At 42.8% G+C, this 13603-nt stretch overlaps 1 long non-coding RNA gene across 2 annotated transcripts in view; it reads left to right on the top strand.

Moving 5' to 3' along the window:
• The window catches only part of LOC109029474 (uncharacterized), a 36916-nt gene extending 25978 nt beyond the window's left edge, over window positions 1-10938 (top strand). For both annotated transcript variants that reach the window (XR_008670805.2, XR_002008566.3), the window contains one exon: window positions 9615-10938. This is a non-coding gene — a long non-coding RNA (uncharacterized lncRNA). The remainder of the gene's footprint in view (window positions 1-9614) is intronic.
• The last annotated feature ends 2665 nt before the right edge of the window (window positions 10939-13603 follow it).

Below are 13603 nucleotides of genomic sequence, written 5' to 3'. Positions count from 1 at the left end.
TATTTATTTACTGAGATGGAGTTTCTCTCTGTCGTCCAGGCTGGAATGCAGTGGTGCGATCTCGGCTCACTGCAACCTCTGCCTCCCAGTTCAAGCTATCCTCGTGCCTCAGCCTCCTGAGTAGCTGAGATTACAGGCACCTGCCACCATGCCTCGCTAATTTTTGTATTTGTAGTAGAGACAGGATTTCACTATGTTGGCCAGGCTGGTCTCAAACTCCTGACCTCAGGTGACCCGCCTGTCTTGGCCTCCCAAAATGCTGGGATTATAGGTGTGAGCCACCCCACCTGGCCTTTATTAACTTTATTTTTAACATAATTTTAAAAATTGTAAGCCTATACAGTTTAGTTTTTTAAATAGCTATGTGCAACAACCAGCTAGCAAAATTCCCGACAATTTAACAATCAGTTCTCAAAAGTCAGTGTCAGCTGGCCCTAATGCACCACTGAGTTTATGCCTTTGTAATGGTTTTCTTATCTTTTCAGTATATTAATCAATTGTTTTTAAATTTATTTCTCTATAGCATACAGTTACCTCTCCTCACATATTGTTAACACATTGGTAATCCATCCAAAATTCACATGGTCTAATTGTAGCTCTCAAACTGTGGTGAAGAAAAGATGACACCTCAGTAGAATGAGATGATGCTTGACATAAGGGATAAATAAAAGGGTTAAAATAAAATGAGGTGAGGGGAGGTCATCAGTATCCACAGGTGGTCAAAGAAAAGTGGTGTCAACACGATTGGGCAGGAGGAGACTGATACAGTTACTGCCTTGTCCCAGCAACACAATTGCTAGCAATACAATTGCTAGGACAAGGTAGTAACAGTACCAAACGTCCAGTTCCCATTTAATCTCAGCTTTTTTTGTTTTTTGGGATTTTTGTTTGAGATGGAGTTTCACTCTGTGGCACAGGCTGGGCACGATCTCGGCCCACTGCAACCTCCACCTCCTGGGTTCAAGCAATTCTCCTGTCTCAGCCTCCCAAGTAGCTGGGATTAAAGGCACCTGCCACCACACTGGGCTAGTTTTTGTATCTTTCATAGAGACAGGGTTTCACCCTGTTGGCCAGGCTGGTCTCAAACTCCTGACCTCAGGTAATCCACCCACCTCAGCTTCCCAAAGTGATAGGATTACAGGTGTGACCCACTGTGCCTGGCTAATCTGTTTTTAAGAAGATACCATTTAATACATCTGTGTTTCTTAGCAATTCTCTGAAGTGCTTCCAAGCAACATCTTACTCTAAACATATATGACCATGAAGTGTCTGTATAATAAGACCAAGTGCCTACATAGAGCCCTTCATGAGATGAGCTCAAAGCATTTTACCAACAGTGCCTTGTTAAGTCTTATCAAACCTCTGTGGGAATTGAGGGGGAACATCATTATTTCTGTTTTACTGATGGATAAAGCAGAGGCCTTAAAGCAAACCAACAGTAGCTGAGGCCAACTTGTTTGTCTGCAAATCCAATGTTCTATCTTTTCATGACAACACAATCTTGAACACCAAGTTATATTTTCTGCCTCTGTGTAGCTACGTGGAGGGTACAGTTTTATCTGAAATATCAATGAATTATTTGAAGTCCTGAATTGTATGATTCTGGTTTTTACCTTTGTTGACCCCTTCACACCTTCTTGCCTGTGTGATTTGCTAGCATCTTATGCTATTAATACCAAAGACATACCTAGTTACTTTTAATTGCAATTAAAGTGATTAAAAGTAATTGCGCAGCCAGGCACGGTGGGTCACGCCTGTAATCCCAGCACTTTGGGTGGCTGAGGTGGGTGGATCACCTGAGGTCAGGAGTTCGAAACCAGCCTGGCCAACATGGCGAAACCCCATCTCTACTAAAAATACAAAAATTAGCCGGGTGTGGTGGCAGGCACCTGTAATCCCAGCTACTTGGGAGGCTGAGGCATGAGAATCACTTGAACTCAGGAGGCAGAAGTTACAGTGAGCTGAGATCACACCATTGCACTGCAGCCTGGGCAACAGAGTGAGACTCCATCTCAAAAAAAAAACCAATAAATAATAAATAAATAAATGTAATTACACACACCACGATTACTTTTGCACCAACCTAATTATCCAATATAACTCCAGTCTGGCTGTAGAAATAGGGGAGTGTTGAAACCAGAGGGCTGCACCATTCGGGTACAAAGGAGAAGATCAGGTACTGTGGTTTGGTCTCTGTGTTGAGCAGATAACAAAGCTTTAATAATTGCCCAAATAGACAATGGACATTTTGAGCATTTATTATGTGCAAGATATGAAATTTAGTATTCTATACTTATTGGCACATTTAAATTATTTTCACAATGACAATTTGTGGTTGGTATTAGCATTATCCCTGTTTTTCAGATAAAGAAAGTAAAGCCTACAGGGTCTGAGTAAGTTTCACAAAGACACAGCTAGTGAGTGGTTTGAACCAAAGGCTGTCCAGCTCTAGGTCCATGTGCTTTTAGGGGCTATTGTCTGCCTTTCTGCTCCATCTTTTAGTAACACAGCTGGCCTCTTGGCTATGGGAATTAGTGTAGGGATGGACCTGGCACCCAGCAGAGTCCTAAACCAGGGTTCTCCTAGCTGGACCTAGCAGAAGAACCCTTTCTTCCTTGGTCACAGAGTCATTCGGCTGTTTCCCCGGTAAGGTGGGCTGCCATGTCTACTGCTCTGTGAAGAAAGCCCTCTGCAGGAGGAGAGAATGAAATCTACATGCAAAGAGAAAAGCAGAGATTATGATGGGGAGGCTGGGTGTGGTGGTTCACGCCTGTAATCTCAGCACTTTTAGAGGCCGAGGCTGGTGGATCACTTGAGGCCAGGAGTTTGAGAACAGCTTGGCCAACATGGTGAAACCTTGTCTCTTCAAAAATACAAAAACATTAGCCAGGTTTGGTGGCACATGCCTGTAATCCCAGCTACTCAGGAGGCTGAGACATGAGAATCACTTGAATCCAGGAGGCAGAGGCTGCAGTGAGCTGAGATCGTGCCACTGCACTCCAGCCTGGGGGACAGAGTGAGACCGTGTCTCAAAAAAAAAAAAAAAAAAAAAAAAAAGATAGGGAGAAGAATTCTGATGGCATTCAAATCCTTGACTTCAATCCCTGACCCTGTTATCTAAACTAGCCTGAGTTCAGCTTTTGCCACTAGCCTACTGGGAGTGTCCTGAGTAATACAGGGTTTATATACCACACTATCCAGCTGCCACCTGTATCTAGTTGACCAGGATAGGGGAGTTCGCCACTGGGTCCCTTGGACTTACCCCAGTTGGTGTCAAATCTTTAAGCAGGTAAACTTTCCCCACAATACAACCCTTCTTCCACTTTTTTTTTTTTTTTTGAGTTTGGGGTCTTGCTCTGTCACCCAGGCTGGAATGCAGTGGCACAATCATAGCCCACTGCAGCCTTGAACTCCTGGCTCACGTGATCCTCCCTCTTCAGCCTCCTGAGTAGCTGGGACAACAGGTGCACACCACCATGCCCCAACCCTTCTTCCACTTTGGAATATACTCTGTATCACACCCATAAGATTCTTCTCCATCTCTTGTTACTTGGCCAAGCCTCCTAATGCAAATACAGCACAGTATGTAGTGACAATGTGGACATCTTAGTGTTGACAGGCATTACTTCATATTCTGACCTCAAGAGGCAGGACAGCAGTCATGGAACTAACAATATGAACAATACGATGACATTCCTGACTTCAGCTGGGGGTCTCCTAACTGTATGATTTCACAGGCCAGATTATTATGATTTTTTTGGATGGGACAGGGGTGGGGAGAACATCATAGAGCTGCCAACTTTTTATTTTGTCAAACAGGGCTAGTAGACTTAAGTTTATCCTTCCCCAACTCTTCATTCGTTTACTTAACAGGTCTAGAAAACACTCTTCTGTCATCCCTGAGGTTAAGCAACCTTACTAAGTCACTGGAAAAATATAAAAAGTCACATGAATTCTTCCACTCCACTTCACCTGATACCTTTGGTTACTGTGTTAGTCCATTTGTGTTGCTGTAAAGAAATATCTGAGGCTGGGTAATTTATGAAGAAAAGAGATTTATTTGGCTCACAGTTCTGCAGGCTATACAAGAAGCATGGCACCAGCATCTGCCTCTGGGGAGGGCCTCAGGCTGCTTCTACTCATGGCAAGAGGCAAAGGGAAGCTGGTATGTAGAGATCACGGGGTGAGAGAGAGAGCAAGAGAGAGAGGAGAGGTACTGGGCTTTTTATTTAACAACTAGCACCTCCGGGAACTAAGAAAATGAGATCTCACTCATTACCAAGAAGTCAGCACCAAGCCATTCATGAGGGATCTGCCTCATGACCCAAAATACTTCCTATTAAGCCCCACGTCCTAACATCACCATATTGGGGATCAAATTTCAATATGAAATTTATTGGGGTCAAATAAACCATAATCAAACTATAGCAATTACCTTCCAAAATTTAGAGGCACGTATATGGAGACTGTCAGTTGACCTTGTTGGTAATAATTTTTTTAGTTAGCTGGAAGCTAGAAAGGGCAAAAAGAGGTGAAGAGGAAGCTGTGGGCATGGAGGTTAATGTGGTCTGGGCTTGGGGTAGGTGTGGTGAGTGGAGGCTGACAGCAGGTACAGCTTGTACTGCAAGGGCTGGGTAGCACAGGAGCTAAGGGAGGTGGCAGGGCCCGCAGAGCCCAGGTGCTATGCTGGGTGTTCTCTGATGAGCTCTGGAATGAAGTAGGCATGGGCAGTTGTTAAGCCTTTAAATCCCTTGATGTTAGGCCTTGAGGGACTGTGATTTCTCCCCACATCACTTCCCCTTAACCAAGTAGTAAACTACATTTGGCCAAAATTGTGCCTTTAAGACAATAGCCAGAGCAAGACGCAGAGCAAATCTGTGACCGCCACGCTAACACTGCACATAGGACCAGACACAGAGAAAAAGCCTTCTTAGTGTGCACAATGTCTGCATCTAAGCAAAATAAGTCTATCAGAATCTCCTTGAAGCTGCTGCCAGGGAAATCTGAAAGCTTCTAGTAAGCAAAGCACAATGAAATGGAAATTAATTATAGAGTACCCATTACCTCTAGTTTAATGTGCAATTGATAAGCTCTTTTACTTACTGTACCACCTGTTTTATTTTAATGAAAGGAAAAATTAGCTATTAGAGCTTTCGTGGACTCATTTGCAACCGTGGTCTCCCAACTGTATTTCTTTGAGATGGCTTTAAGTTCCTGAGTCCCCAGTTCTCTGACTGAGGTAGTGGTGGTGGGCTGTGTTGGGGAGGCAGGCCTTTGATTGGGGAATGTGGTCAGTGACCTTCAAGATGGCCTGTGATGGTCCCCACCTCCTGGTGTTCACCCTTGGTGTAGTCCCCTCCCACATTGTGGCAGAGTTGATCTATGTGACCAATAGGACACAGCAGAACCCAGTGGAGTTTATTTTTTAAGATTAGTTCTCATGTTCTCCCTCTCTCTCTCTCTCCCTTCATCTATCAGATCACTAATTCTCAAGCCAGCTCTCATGCCAAAAGGACATGCAGACAGTCTATGGAGAGGCCATGGGGACTCTAGCCATGAGCCTCTCCTGAAGCCATGAACACTGTGAGCACACTTGGAAGTGGCTCCTCCAGCCCCAGTCAAGCCTTCAGGTGACTGCAGCCCTGACTTGACAGCAACCTTGTGAGAGCCCCTGAGTCAGCCCCACCTTACTAGTTTCCAGACCCTCAGATGCTGTGAGAGATCACACACATTTGCTGTGGCAAGCTGCTGTGTTTGGGGGTAATTTGTTACACAGCAATAGAAAACGTAATACAGAGAGTATAGTACCCATTACCTCTAGTTTAATGTGCAATTGATAAGCTCTTTACTTACTGTACCACCTGTTTTATTTTAATGAAAGGAAAAATTAGCTACTAGAGCTTTTGTGGATTCATTTTGTGGATTCAGAGGGAAGATAGTATCTTCTTGACTCAAGAGGAGGCCCTCATTACTTCTGCTGGGAGAACTGTCCATGTCCCTGATTAGAGTGGTTGGGGCATTCTCACTTCCTTTGCTAGACTGGGGGTACTGGTATTTTGAATTAGATATAGAAAGGATTTTGCCTACATTCATTGCTGCATGCCTGTAACCCTTGTCATTTGGAGGCATGGATCAGGAAGCGCACACAGAATCTAGAGGATGATGCAGATCAGTTCTTCTTGTCCCTGTTCCATCTTGGTGGGGGCGGCAGGAAACATTTTTGTGCACTTGTAAGCTTCTGAAACTGGTATAAATGAGAAAAAATAAGCTTTCTTTCTTATTATAAACACAAAATACCTGTGGTGTAAAAGATAAAAAGGCAAAACTATTCACCACCAATGATTCCACCATCCAGATACAAATACTAACAACTGGAGCATATCATACTCCTATCTAGGTATATATATTTTACACAAATAGACAATGTAATAAGTGCTATTGTATGACTTTTTTCATTACATATATTATGAGCCTGTGTTTATGTGACTAATATATCTTGTCATCTGCAATTATAATTTTAAATGGTTGCATGATACCCATTATACAGATGTGTCATAATTTCTTAAGCCAGTCCCCTTTTGTTGGATTAAATTTGTTTTTATTTTTGCTATTATAAGGATTGCTAAAAAGAATATGCTTGTAGCAAATATTTGTACCTACCTTGACTTTCCTTCTCATGATAAATTATTAAAATAGAATGGTTGGACTACAGCATGTATACATTCTATTTTATTTATTTTATTTTATTTTATTTTTTGAGACGGAGTCTCTCTCTGTTGCCCAGGTTATAGTGCAGTCATGTGCTCTCAGCTCCGCTCAGCAACCTCTGCCTCCCAGATTCAAGCGATTCTCCTGCCTCAGCCTCCTGAGTAGCTGGGATTACCGGCGCCCACCATCATGCCTGGCTAATTTTATATTTTTAGTAGAGATGGGGTTTCGCCATGTTGGCCAGGCTGACCTCTTAACTCTTGACCTCAGGTGATCCACCTGCCTCGATCTCCCAAAGTGCTGGGATTACAGGCGTGAGCCACCGCGCCCGGCCTAAAGCATATATACATTTTAAACGCATTCCCACATATTACCAAATTGCTTTCCAGAAAGGTTGTACCAGTCTATACTCATTGAAATTTATTAGTGTCTATTTCCTTGTACCCTTGCCAGCACTGAGTAATAATTTTAAAAAAATCTTTCTGGCCTTCTATTTATATGGGAAACGTAGGGAATTTTCAAGAAGTCTAGCTTATATTCAAAATTTGGCAGCAGCTGGCCAGGCGCCATGGCTCACACCTGTAATCCCAGCACTTTGGGAGGCTGAGGCTGGAGGATCACTTGAGCCCAGAAGTTTGAGTCTAGCCCGGTCAACATAGTGGGTCCTTGTCTCTACAAAAAATACAAAAATTAGCTGGGTGTGTTGCTGTGCACCTGTAGTCCTAACTACTCAGGAGGTTGAATTGGGAGGATCCCTTGAGCCTGGGAGGTTGAGGCTGGAGTGAGCTATGATTGTACAACTGTATTCCAGCCTAAGCAACAGAGCAAGACCCTGTCAGAAAGAAAAGGTAAGAAGAGAAGAGAAAAGGTAGGAAGAAAGGAGAGGAGAAGAGAGGAGAGGAGAGGAGGAAAGGAAGGAAGAAATTGGCAGCAGCTTTGAGGGTGAGCAAGCTCTACTATAATCCAATGCCCAGTCAAGGGTGAGAGAAATGAAGAAATGAATTGACTGTTTCTCCCAGATTATGCTTAGAAGATGACAGGAAGAATGTTGAAAATAATATGCATGTGTTCAGGATGTAAGAAAGATCAAACATAAAATATTCAAATCTCTTGGCCCTGTAATTATACTTCTGACAGTTTAGCTTAAATAAAAATTCCAGTGAAAGGGAAAAGGGTATATACACCAAAAAAGTTTATTAACAGTACTTATTTTTTTTTTCTAAGACCTAGGTGAGAACAAAACATTACTTATATTGGGGAAACACTACAAACACTTAACAGAAGAGAAATAGTTTAAGAAACTGGGGTATATCAACTTGAAGGAATATTATACAGTTGTTAAATTCGTAAAGGTTATATAGAAACATACAAATATGTTTATGATGTAATTAGTCATAGAAAGGTTATATAGAAACATATGTTTATGATATAATGTGAGGTATAAAAAGAAATACATACAATTTTTAGCATTTAAAAATATGTACTAGTTAAATCCACATCAACAAGACTGGAAGGAAATATAAAACTACTAATCATTGTGAAAGAGAGTGGCATCCTATTTTGAATTTTTTTTTCCTGCATTGATTGCTTTTATTTAGGAAAGACCTGATGTCATATGGAAGCCAAGAAGAAACTGTTTGAGGAGAAACCTTTTGTCCAATTTGTAGGGAAAGCAGAGAGACAGAGAGACAGAGAGAGCTTCAGCTTGGTTTCAAAACAAGGATGGAAATACAGAACAACTTAAGTTACCAGCACACTTCATAACAATTAAAAATCATCTCGCTTCTTCCTTCTGCCAGCATAATTTTGGGCTCACAGGTGGATTGACCTGACCTCCAAGAAATGTGTGACAAGGACTCACCCCTTACCTCCTCAGTTACAGCACATATTTGGTGTTTATGTGAAGCTGGTGGCTTTCAGTATCATGGTGAAAATTTTCTTTTAGGTCATAATTGTGTAACTACAATGAAAAGTATTGATTTTGGAAAAGGCTCATCTTCCCAAAGAGGTTCACTTCAGGAGGTGAATTAATGTGCTCCAGGGACAGTCATGGAAAATGCTTGGCCACACTGGGCGTGTTCTGTAGCCAGGCATTGCTGAACGATGCAGAGAAAGGCGCTGGAGGCAGACAGAGCTGGGCTGGAAGCCAGGCTCCACTTCATACCAGAAGTATGAGCCCGGGCAAGTTATTGAACTTCTACAGCTTAGTTTACATAGCTGTGAAAATGGATGAATAATGCCTGCTTGTGCTGTTGTTAGGGAGGGGACGCCTGCTTGGAGGCGAGTATGCAGTAGGTGCTCAGTGAGTGGTGATGAGATAAAAAGCAATGCTGCTCATTTTCTATATTTCTCTTTTCATACTTATTGAGATTACAATGGAGAGAAGGGAAACCAGCTTAAAAGAAAACATTTGCAAATCTGTTTCTGCTAAATGGAAATGAGAGCAACTGTAAACCACATGAGTCTGTCCAGGACAGAAGAGAGTGAGTGAAGGAAGACTTTCTCAGCTGGGTGGTTATGTGAGCAGTGTCTCTACTGCCTCTCTGTTAAGTAATTTATCTGGACATCTTGATTGATAATGATGTGGCACTAAAAAACTAAAAGGCATCACAAAACTGCAAACCTTCTGCTTGCACTGTGGGAATAAAATTGGTCACGAAAAGGTGATGGCCACAAAAATCTGGTGGCGGAGTGGGGGGCGGGGGGTGTGGGGAATAGAAAATCTTACATAATATCTATTCCTGTGTTATTTTTTTAAAATCAGTTTATACAGTCTAATTTTTAAAAACAAAAGCTAGATTTTAGCTCTTCTCAATCCAGTGATTTGAAATCAGCCTGAAGAGAGCAAGGTGCATTGAATTTGCTATGACATCAACTGAATTTGTCAATTTCATTTGGATTTCCAGAATGTCCAGTGCTAGGAGACTCATAAGTTGGAGAGAAACGGCCTGATTTATAGAAACTGAGTGAGACTTCGGACCACCTGATGCAGAGAAACCTGTGACCTGAAAAAGTCTATTTGTGTTTCCTCTGGGAATCTCGGCCAAGAAGACAGGGACAAGCTCCCAACTCTGACTACCCCTTTTACAGGGAAAAAAAAATCCCGTGCCTTCTTTGCAGCAAGTGACAAATCCTTGTCATATCGAGATGGCTTTTCCTCCTCCTCTTCAAACATCTTTTAGCAGCAACAGCAGCTCAAGTAACTGGAATTATTTCAGAGTTAAAATGCAGGCTTTGTAGACCCTCTTAGACAGACAGATTCAATTTCAAAGGAAACTTCTTTGGCTGGGTACTCAGTGTTACACAGGGATTTGGGGAGTTAATATTCACTGTTTCTGTTGTTGGAGAAAAGGAAAGCAGAGTTGCTCTTTCTCATTACTCTCCCCAAAGCACATCTGTTTCCTCTCGTATCTTGGAATTAGGAAGATGGAGGAGACTTGAGTGGTGACCCACCTAGCCTCTTGATGCATGCTGGGCTCACTTTAAAACTCCCAAAACAGATGGCAGTTGATCACGGTTTTAAAGATCCCAGCATAGACTTTCTGCAGCCTCCCTTGTTAGCCACTATCAGCGCTTAACATTCTGTCATCTGAATAACTCCTTAAAAATGATAGCAATGGTAGTAGAAATTTAAAAAGAACCTCCCAAAAAACATGCAAAAGCTTACCACCCCAGTAAATCACCCGCAACAATGTTGCAACAGTTTAAATTTACTGCAGAGAGAGCTGAAGTTTAGGAGACACAGCTTTATAATATTTTTGAGAGATAGTTGAGTGCAAATGAGTCCTGTTCCTCTTGCATCAGGGCCTGCTCCACTGAGTCATCCTGCCTTCAGAAGCTTCCAGCTAAGCAGCAGGCCCCGGCCATAGGCTTCCTGTGTCCCCAGCCTCCAGAGAACACACGATGTTCTCATCGCCCTTAGCTCCATTCCAGAAGGGGCCTGCAGTTCTGCAGCTTATCAGGGGTCTACTGGGAAGTGAGATGTCACTGTCCCTTTCTGGCCCTGCATTGTCTGTGAGTGGCTCTCTTGGATTAAGAGTTGGCAAAGTATGGCCAGTGGCCAGGACTGGCCTGCTGCCTGTTTTTGTTTAACCCGTGAGCTAAGAATAGTTTTTACCTATTTTAAGTAGTTGAAAAAAATATCAAGAGAAGAATACTATTTCGTGATATGTGAAAAATCACATGAAATTCAAATGTAAGTGTCCATAAATAAAGTCTTACTGGAAGACAGCCTTGCTCATTTATTTCTGTCTCATTCGCTACTGTCTGCGGCTGCCTTCACGCTACAATGGCAGTACTGAGTAGTTGTGACGGGCACTGTATGACAGCAAATCCTAAAGTATTTGCCATCTGGGCCTTCACAGAAAAAGTTTGCTGACCCTGGCTTTCGAGCCTCTCATCACTTTGGGATTCATCTCTTTACTTTCCCCAGAGTGAGGGAGGCAGTAACGTTCCTCGTGAGTGCTTAGTCCTTGCTCCCAAGGCAATAAACCCCCGAAAACCCCTCTCTTTCTGCAGTCTTCTTGTTGGCTTGATAGTCGTAGGGCTGGTTCAGCCGAGGTCACAGTTGGAGGGCGGGAAGGGGGTACAGCGTAGGACGACGGGGGTGTCTGCTCTAGTCCTGTTTGCAGCAATCTTTAGAATGCAAAATAATTAAGAAGAAACTGCTGTTTTTTGGCTGTGGGATGCAATTCGAATTCTGGAAAATTAGAATCAACAGAACGTGGGATGTGGGAGTCCAGGACAACTCCCCTGTTTTGGCCGTGTTTGGTGCCATGTGTGGAGGTGGGAGAGATGGGAGAAAGAAGAGGTTTGGGCAGGGGGAGGGAAGAATCAAGATTCTGCTTTGGATGGACGAAGGTTGTGGTTCGTTGAGAGGACAACTAGACAACTGGCCACTTGAAGATGGGATGGAAGTCTGAATCTGCAAGGAGTCACAGATGAATGGTATGGAAAGCTGTGGTAGTGGATGAGATCATACGAACAGTGGGTGCAGATGGAAACGAGAAGCCATCTAAGGACTCGTAATGGGCTCCTCAACACTTGGAAGTTGGGTAGAGGAAGAAGACCGCATGAGGGCAGGATCCTGAATGTTCCACTCACTGCTATATCCCTAGCACTGGATACAGTGCTTGGCACACAGTGCATGCTCAATAAATTATTTGTTGCCCATATAAGTGAACTTGAATTCCAATGGACTAGCATCTTCCACTCTGAACATAAACAAAAACAACAGCCACATCGCAATTCCCTATCTTCTCTTCCCTGATCTCTTTCTCATTCTGTCTCTCCTTCCCTTTTCCTCTGCCTTCTTGTTGCCTTCTCTGATATGAGTTAAATTTATCAGGGCTGTCCAGGTACCCGGCTATTCTTGAGCATTCCTTATCTGGCTACAACTCTGGGTGATACTGGTTACTAGTTTAGTGAACGAGCCAACATATATTCTTCTTTTTGTCTACATAGATTTTTTTTTTAATGTTAAACTTGTTCCTATTGCACCTCACTCTTTATGAACTGTCAGTTAATGCTATTTTGGCTCTATTCCTACCTTAGACGAATGCTTGACAACTTGGTGTCATCTGACCTTAATTAGGACATTCTTGGTTAAGACATTGTTGGGGTAAAGAGAGAGATGTTCAGTATGGGGTCCTCTCTGACATGAGTAAGGTCACGCAGGATGTCCCTAGGTGGAGGCTGAGTCATCGATAGGCTGCCTTTTGGGTGATATTATTCAGCTCTTCGTGCCTGCACTTAAGACAGAAGAGAGTCTCTCTTATTTCCTTCTATCTAATTGATGAAAAGTCATTTGTGATGGAATCTAAGGTCAGATTCCAGCACAAAGAGATTACATCTCTTGCTCATTCTTTATCTACATGGCCTATGTATCATCAAAGAAAATTAAATTGGTCTGCCAAGATCTGATCTACACATACCATTGAGATGAGTGCAAATTGATTGCTTGTTTTTGCTAGAGTCACTCTTGGCACAGAAGAGAAGTGGACTTCTATCAATCACGACCTGCTTGGGAGTTGCGTGGGGTGGGGCGAGGGACGTTAGAGAGACTTGACAAGGCTGGAGGCCATGTTTAGCACCAGGCATTATGCCAAGCACTTGACAAGGATTTTCTGAACTAATATTCACAAATGCCCAGCGAGGTTGGTATGATTACATCTGCTTTCCAGTTAAGGAAACTGAGGCTGAGAAGGCAGAGTGTCATGTTTCAGGTCACACACTGGTAAGTGGCAGAGGCAGAACTGGAACTTCACATCCTTCATGCTGAGTCCAGCAGTTATAAATGTGTGGTATTCCAAACAGTATCGCATTGCAGGGAAGACAATCTTTAAACTCCCAAAGCTTCAAACATAACCAGGATACAGATCACTTCCAAATTTTTAGCTCTGCCCTCTAAAATCCAGCCGACATCTCCAACTGCCTTCTGGACATTTCTACTAGGACATCCTTCTAAAGGCTAGAGCACAATGTAGAAACTCACATAACCATCTTCCCTTCAAAATCCTGGCCTCTGATCCTCACTGTCCCGTTTCTTCATGGTATGTCATTCTGCCAAACTTCTCAAAACCTGAGTTATTCTGAATCTCTCCTCAGAGATTGTATCCCTAAAACATTTCTTATCTCCATCTCTATCTCCATTTTCACTATCACTACCATTTTGGCCTTTGTCACCTAGGGCTGGGATGACCAAAACAATGAAATATATCTTTCCCCAGCTGTCGCAGTTTAAACACTGCTTCATCAAGTCAGAGCCTTAACTATGGGCCTCAATTTTGTCTGAATATTGGAATCACCTGGAGAGTTTAAGCACCACTACAAATTCTCTACGAATGCTCTCCCCTTTCAGCATTACCAGGGTCATATAAGATGTGTTTGTATCTGG

The sequence above is a fragment of the Gorilla gorilla genome, chromosome 14, assembly GCF_029281585.2.
Source record: "Gorilla gorilla gorilla isolate KB3781 chromosome 14, NHGRI_mGorGor1-v2.1_pri, whole genome shotgun sequence".
Lineage (NCBI taxonomy): Eukaryota > Metazoa > Chordata > Mammalia > Primates > Hominidae > Gorilla > Gorilla gorilla.
Note: the sequence above shows the minus strand (reverse complement) of the source record. Positions and strands in the feature narration are given on the sequence as shown.